This window comes from Saccostrea cucullata, unplaced genomic scaffold (genome assembly GCF_032062105.1).
Source record: "Saccostrea cucullata isolate Sc308-1 unplaced genomic scaffold, CSIRO_AGI_Scuc_v1 ctg783, whole genome shotgun sequence".
Lineage (NCBI taxonomy): Eukaryota > Metazoa > Mollusca > Bivalvia > Ostreida > Ostreidae > Saccostrea > Saccostrea cuccullata.
Window position 1 is genome coordinate 369,397 of NW_026932035.1, and position 8,254 is coordinate 377,650.

Genomic DNA, 8,254 nt, shown 5'->3' on the forward strand with positions numbered 1-8,254 from the left:
ACGGCATTTATAAACTAATCTTTAGTTTCTTACAATGGAAGAAATGATTTTTTTTAAAAATATATTTTCCCCGATTATATTGTACAATAATATCTGCTTGCTGCAAATAATTATAACATTATATAGCTTTGCAGCTTTATTCAATTTCATTTCTGGATCCCCTTTCAGTACATTTGTATGAAACATTTTGCTTTTAGCTATCAGTTTATTGCGTTTATAATGTTTTCCTATTGTAATACATTTGCATCAAGTTCGTGTTCTATGAAGCATCCCCTTCAGTCCCCTCCTCACCCCCTAAATAGGAACTTCAAGATTATGAACAGAAAGTTGAAGTTAGGTTTAAAAAAAAAAGAAGTTGGGGAAAGATTTAAAAAAAAAATTGATAGAGTTCATCTATCATCTTCTTAAAAATAAACTTCATTAATCAAGATTTGTGTTTACATTTTAGAAGAAGTTGTAGAAAGATGTAGAGAAAATTGAAAGAGTTCAATTATCATCTTCTGAGAAATAAGCTTCATTAAGCAATACTTGTTTTTACATTTCTAGATGAAGAAACTCTTCTTGCTGGCTTTACTGATTTTAGGTAAGGGTCTGAAAGATAACTTATAAAACAAAATCTAATCCTTGACTTTTATAGACCAATCTGACTTTTCATATGATGTCAGATATGTTTGGAGATGATATACATGTCTCCACAATCTATGAATGCATGCAACCTTTCTTATTATTTTACAGGATTTGTTCAGGACATTTTGGCACAAGGTAAGATACAACAAGTTTATCTTTTTAAAAGGATAGGTGAGCTAGCGCCGTAGCAATTTTTAAACACAGAAAAGAGAATCCATGATCAAGTGATTAATTTTGCTGAATTCTTTAATTTTTATCGAGGCTGGAGAGTGATGATGTTATAATTGTTTTGTGAAGTGGGCGGCGGGTGGGTGTTGACCTATTGGAGATTTGGCGCAACGGAACATTATGACCTTTACTAGAGAGTGGATAGATAGAACATTCTATCGTTAAAATGATTATTGTCCTACGGACCCGGTTTAACAACTGTGGTGAGGGCTTGTACCGAGACACAGTTAGATCATTCTAACTGGAGAGTGGGGAGACTCTATATAATATGGAGAAGATGCCGATTGAGGCATTGTATGAGCTGGTTTAAGAATAAAATTTCTGGGCAATAATAGCAAAGAAAATACAGGGGAGTTAAAAGGAATATAGAAAATAACTCAAAGTGCAGAAAGTTCAGAATGTGAAGATGTGAAGTAGCTTGGTCCTTTGGGTCATCTTTGTCAAGAAATGTTAGGTTAAAAGCCATACACATCAGAATTTTACTTATAAATAAGGGATTTATTCGTTATTTTTAGTGTAAATTCTTGCTTCTGGAATTTGTAAGATTGGCTGAATTGACCAATCAGAAATTAAAGTCTATCTTGGGTTGTGCTTAGACGTAAAAAAAACCTCCCTTGTCTTTGTTTAGAACAATCAGATAATGACTCGGGCTAAAATTTGAAGAACATGTATTACAAATTTGTAGATATCTTTAAAATGTAAACAACTCAATAAATAAACATAGATATTTAATGATACAACGAAATTGTTATCGTACGGTCTACCTATAGTAGTTTTCCCAGTTTTCCCAGAATGCACGACCGTGAAGCCGAGCATGCGTATTCAAGGAATTTGGACTAACGTAGTTGCTAGCGCTCGAGAGCGCTAGCAATAAACAACAGCATAATAATATAAAAATAAAAATATCCACTATTTCAAACAAGCATTCTGAGAGTATTGCTTAATATTTACATTTCCAATGTCTTTGTTCGAGATAAATTTACAAATAGTCAATGTACTAAATATTTCTCCATCATGAACTGAATCATCGATAGGCGCAGCTAAAAAAAGAACGTGCAGGGCGGGACAAATAAGGCAAGAAGCAGGGCTTGTAGCACGTGGATTGGTGGAATCAACACATGTAAATATTAGGAATAACTGTCAATTTTTTTTAATTTCATGACAATGATCAATCGAATGGCGTTTATGCAAATTATCACGCAAGCCAATCGATTGATCACATCATGAAATCGAAAAACAAGACAGTTATTCCTTAAAGAAATACATGTTCTCTACCGGAATGCCTTTTTCTCTTAAGGATAACATTTTAGAAGATCGTGTATACCCGGTATATAAAAGTGCCCCCAAAATGTGATCATTTCGGTAATTTTTTTTTATGAATGAGACAAAGGTCGTCAGAATTTGCTACATAGTAATGAGTACATACTTGTAGGAGGAGGTCCTTGTACGGCAGATTCACAATGTAACTCGGCTGCAAATGGGGGTTTCTGTACCCTGGGAACGAACTCCTGTACCTGTATTAACAATTACACTGGAGCAAATTGCCAGACAGGTAAGTTCAAATTTACTTTCCAGAAAAAAAGATTATGAGGAAATTCTTAAGGTGAGTAAGTTTCCCCTGTCTATGCCTCATACCATCCTCTCCTGAATTCGGTTTTAAAGTTGAACCAATCTGATTGCACGAACGAGAAAAAAATATTATTAGAGGGCTAAATAACCTTTGAAGCAACCGCCTGTAAAAGAATTCTATCTTAACTGAAATTTACTCTTCTTTTTTCCCCAAAATTAAGGTAAAAATTACAAAATGACGAGCAGATTTCATTTTCCAGTGGTTATAATTTTTTAAAAAGAAATTACATTTTGATGATTTATTTATAGTTGCATTGGGAATTAACCTTTTATTCAACAGTAAAAATTATAATAAGACAGAGACGATTCTAAATTGATAAAGTAATTGTCATACCAAAGACATTTTTATATTTGAAATTCTGTCTTGCAAACAATGTAGTTAACCAGAAGAGTGTTAATTAAATAAAAATTCTAAATACTCGGTGCATTATTGTCCAAATTTAAAGTACAGCTAATTACGTTGCAAAATACTGTTGTAATGAAACCCTGTACTATTTCTTTGTGTAAATTATATTCTTAAAATTCTTCTTAAGATTTATATTCTTAAGAATAATATGAAGTTCTGTCATCGACATATGTATTTTATATTTTAAAAAATGGTATATTCTAAATAACCTTATATGTCTCTTCTTTCTCATTATTCATTTTCAATTGAGAGTAAAATTCACTTTTTTATCGTGATATGCACAGTTTTACTGTTTTTTTTTACGCTATTCTACGTCAGAATGGGTATAAAGCTATGAATTTATATGTGGTTTAAAGATATTTTAAGCTTTGAACCCCCCCCCCCCCCCCCAAAAAAAAAAAAGTAGAGTAAAGTTTAAATGTAAATCAAAATACACATGTACCAAAGTAATAATTAATGTTTACTAAAGAAAGCATTGGTTATAATCAAGATTTGAAAATTCTTATTGAATGAAGGTCAAATAAAACATTTAAAGGAAATATTCACAATGGATAAAAATTTCAGAAGCTTATTAAAGAAACAAGCTTGGCTTTAAAATTGTTGGCTCTCTTGTTTAAAAGAGTTAAAAAATTTTTAAATAAGCCTATCTTATTTGATTTTTTTTCCTCGAATACGTTCAATAATAGAAACTTGTTATGTTTGACATGCAAATTTTAGACATATTGCTTTACTTTTTACAGCTTCATCTTCATCACAACCAGCAAGCAGCTCAACCAGCACTAGCGCTAGCGCTACCAGCAACCTCAACAGAACCGTATTGCTGCTGACTCTTGCCACATCCTTTTTTATCTATCTTCGAAATAAACAGTCTCGGGAGTTAGACCAGAATCTGTATAATGCCGTCTACCGGTCATACATGTATCGCTAAGAAGAAAACATATTGTTATCCTTCCACTTTGCTTAAGAAATACACATATCTGTAAGCCTTTTTTCCTGATTTCTGCTGCATTCAGAATGATGTCAGGATGCACATATATCAAAATATAGCTAGATCACTCGAACAATGTTATGAGAGGTTTGAAAAGTGTGTTCATACATAATTTTCCCGTTAAAAATGAATTGGAGTCGCTTGCATGGCGCACTGATAACGTGTGTTTAGTCCGCTGAGACCGTAGAAACAAGGTCCCTTGTCGAAGTAGGTGCGGGCACTCAATGACCCGTTACTGCCCAATGGCCCTGATTGCTGAGTGTAGGTCTAAAATGTGCATCCCTATAAGTGAACAATTCTCGAGAGGATGTTCAAACAACAACAAAAAATGTGTCATGCGGCGTTGTGTTTTGCTTAGTGTGTGCATATTTTTCAAACGCATATTAGTATTGGAATGTTTGCGTAATACACCTTTCCATCCACATCAATTTTAAAACTGTATAAAAAGACGTTAATGATAATCTAACATCCAAACTCTGTGATAAACGTGATGACTTTAAATTTTCTATCGTCAACTTCCCTTACTTATGTACCAATATACCTTCATCATTCGGAGTTTATATATCTCAGTTGATTCGATACGCAAGAGCATGCTCGAAGTATGAGCAATTTCTAAAACGAAGTAAATTATTGACAAACAAGTTGATGAAACATGACTCTCAGCAGTATCGTTTAAAGTCATCATTTCGTAAGTTTTATGGTCGATACAATGATTTTTCAGCAAATACAATTTATCATTGAGTCAAATGCTGACTGACGATTTTCATACTAGTTGTTAGTCCATTATTTATACACTGAATTGACGACGGATTTTTCCGTTATTTCCCGATCATGACATTGAACACACGACGGGAGTGGATGCTCACTCCTCCATGGCATGTGATCCAACCGCTGATGTTTTCCGAGGTCCGTGTTTGTTCAGCTCCTATTTTGTATTGTTTTATGGACTTTTGATCTCGAATACTGTTCGTTTTCTCCATATTCTTCATACAAGTAATACTACACTGTAAGTGCCTGAATATTGAAATCCCAAAGAGGGACATAATTAGGACACACTATTTTTGAACGATATTAATGTTTATTTCAATAAACTTCCTTCAGTGCTGTTTATCTCGTAGCAACAAAAAAGTATTGTGAATTCAAACAATTTGGTTTTCTTCGGAATACCGGTAACGGTTGCATCAGAAAAATTACACTAACCTTAGCATTTATTTTGTGCAATGCTTTATTCCGTAAGCAAAAAGAAACTTTTATTGTTAATGCATGTAATAAATATGTATAACAAAGAATGAATCTACAGAGGAGAAAAAGTATTACTACATCAAATATTGTATCATTGATTCTTAGGTTACATGAATGATATGGCAACCACCAAAATAAGAAATAAGACAAAATAAGAAAATCCGTTGACAATTCAATGTAAATGTAATAGCCTACCAATTTTTATGATATAAGTCAGTTTTTGTTCATTACAAGGATATGATGTATCTGCTGTTCACAGTTCACACCCGCTGCGTTAACATGATCAGACAAACAGAAAAATCCGTAAACAAATTAATGACCGATCACTTTGTGTGAAAATGTCAGCATTTGACTTAAAGATAGCTTGTACTTGACGGGGTCATTTTTGATAACTTTACAGAGATTGTTGATATTCTTGTTTCTTCAACTTTTTTATCAATAGGTTGCCATGATTTGTTCGAAGATCTAGAGCATGCTCTCGCTTATATTATAATATTTCCATTTCTAATTTTTCTCTCTGTGATATCTCTTTTAAAATTAGCGGAGTTAATTTCTTGATAATTCTACCGGAATGTATATTAGGCAGGTCGATAGGTCAGGAGCTAAGGAGGCTTAGTACGCATGCAAATCTCGTGCGTATCTGTCTTTGAATCTGACGCTAAGGAGGCCAAATATGCATGAAAGCCTCGTGCGGCTGCCGTTGTATTGGACGTTAGTGGCCGAAGAATAATGGAATTGGCATGGGAGTCCTCGTGTAATTTAAATCTATGTCTGCATTTTTAAAGTCTAAATATATAATTTTATTTCACAATGAAATGGAAATATAAGGAATCACTGTCTAGTTGGTATAGTATGCCAGGGACATCAACAATAGTGGGAAACATGGGATAATTTATGCATACAGGGCTTGCCCGTTATGCAAATTATCTCATGTTTCCCACTATTGTTGATGCCCTGGCATACTATACTAACTAGATTTTGATTCCTTAAATCAATTGGAAGATTTGAACCTCATATATATGCAGGTGATACGGGTATATTGCTATACAAGGGGGTTGACAATAGAATAGTTAAAATTATAAATTTTCATTATCTTATTAATCATAAAATTTTTGTGGTCAGTTTGCCACTAACGTCTTTTTCTTTTAAAATATCCTTATATGAAGCAAATGATGTAAGACTGCTGTTATTATTTTAGTGAGGAATAAAGGAAAAGTCTTTGCAAGTATCTCTATTTGAAAGGATTGTTATGTAATTTAGGAGTAAAGTATCAATTTGATAATTCAAATTCAATTTGACTTAGAAAATTAGGAAATTGAGAATTAAACCCGAATAAGTTAAAAACGCTTTATAAATGTTTTTTTCTAATAAACATTTCAATTGTATGAGTTTTCTCAAAATATTTACATTTGCAAATGTTTTCCATTATATAACACTACTGAAAGCAATATCTATAACTGTAATAAATACAGGTACGGGGTCAAGAGGTCATAGATTTCGTATAGATAAACGTTCGACGTAATTTCTCTGTGACGTCATAAAGGGTCAACGCGCGTTCAGTGGATTACATAGATGCCGTTGGGTTTGAAAAATAACGGATTTCACTCGTTAAAAGTCACAATCAGGCAAATATAAAGTATAAATAAGTCACAAATGTAAATATGAGTAATAAGGTATCATTTTAAAACATCTAAAGGGCTATATTATCTATCGGTTTATATCCTGATAGATGTTTAAAAATGATACCTTATTTCTTAAATACATTTCAAAATCATGGAGTCTCGCTCCGAGTCATAAACTTTCGAAAAAGATGAAAAGTCTTCAGATTTGATACATTTAAACATTTCAGGGCAGATTGGTGCTTGTTTTTTTTTTTTTTGCACGTATTTTACATGTACATTATATGAAGGCTATCTTTAACTCTTTACAATTTCGGAATGCAACATACTCTTAATTTTCACGTCATAGAAATATGACGTTACCTTTTCCCCGCAAGCACTGTATAGCAAGGTACAAGTTTCTCTAACGTTTAGCGTAAATCATATTATGACATAATATTTTAATAAGATTATGACTTTTCTAGCTTTATGAGATTTTAGCAAGTATAAATGAGTAGGGAATTGGCATTAAATTGAAGATTAAATGTATTTTGAAAGTGCTTGAAAAATGCGTGATTGCGGGGAAACAGTATATGCATGATTTTGCGTTAGAAAATAGGAAATGGTATATGCGTTAAAATACGTGACTGCGGGGAAGGGGGTTAATGATTCATTATCTTCTTCAAAGAAAGTTACATATAGTTCTGTATTCCTTCTTCTTGTTGTCTGTTTTTTTTTAATTCGATGAACAACAGATTTTTTCGAGGTGTATTTATCTGCTCTCCGGTGCGTCGTAACGTCATCAAATGTAGCGTTTTTTCGTGTGATGTATTTATCACTTCCCAATTTCGAAAACTCAGGAAACAGGCAAATAATAAGCAAATGGCTTGAATATTTCAAAAACACGAAATAACAGATAGTGAATTCAGAATCGGATAATTTTTACTTCATTCTTATCTATTTAATACTTTTATTTCGAAATAAATACTCGCGTATTCTCAAATAAAACCCCGGTGTTGTGATTGTGAGCCGTAAGACCGTACCCTAGGCACATTCAAGCATAATAAATTCTTTTTTGTTTAGATTATATAAAAACAATTAAGATGCACCTAAATATGAAAAATAAACATCTGACAATTTCAGCTTAGTGCGCCCATTATTTTCCGAGAAAAACGCTTTGTCCACGATTTTACCAGGCAACCCCCGTATAATATGGAGATAACGAGCAGTAATCAAGCTCAATGGTACATTAAAACAATACAATATGAGAGCAGAGTGGATATGGACTTCTAAAACATCAGCTGTGGGCTCAGGTGCCATGGAGGAGCAAGTGTCCCCTAACGACCAATGGCATCTCGATTGTGCTCCGTTCATGATCGGAAAAACGGGCGGAAATCCTTCGACAAATCAATATGCATCTTATGGCCAAACAATAAATACGAGAACAGTCAGTCAGCATTTGACTTGCTGATAAAATGCAATAGCTGATAAGATCAATTAGATGAGAAATTCTTTTGATTGCCATGTAGAAGCAAC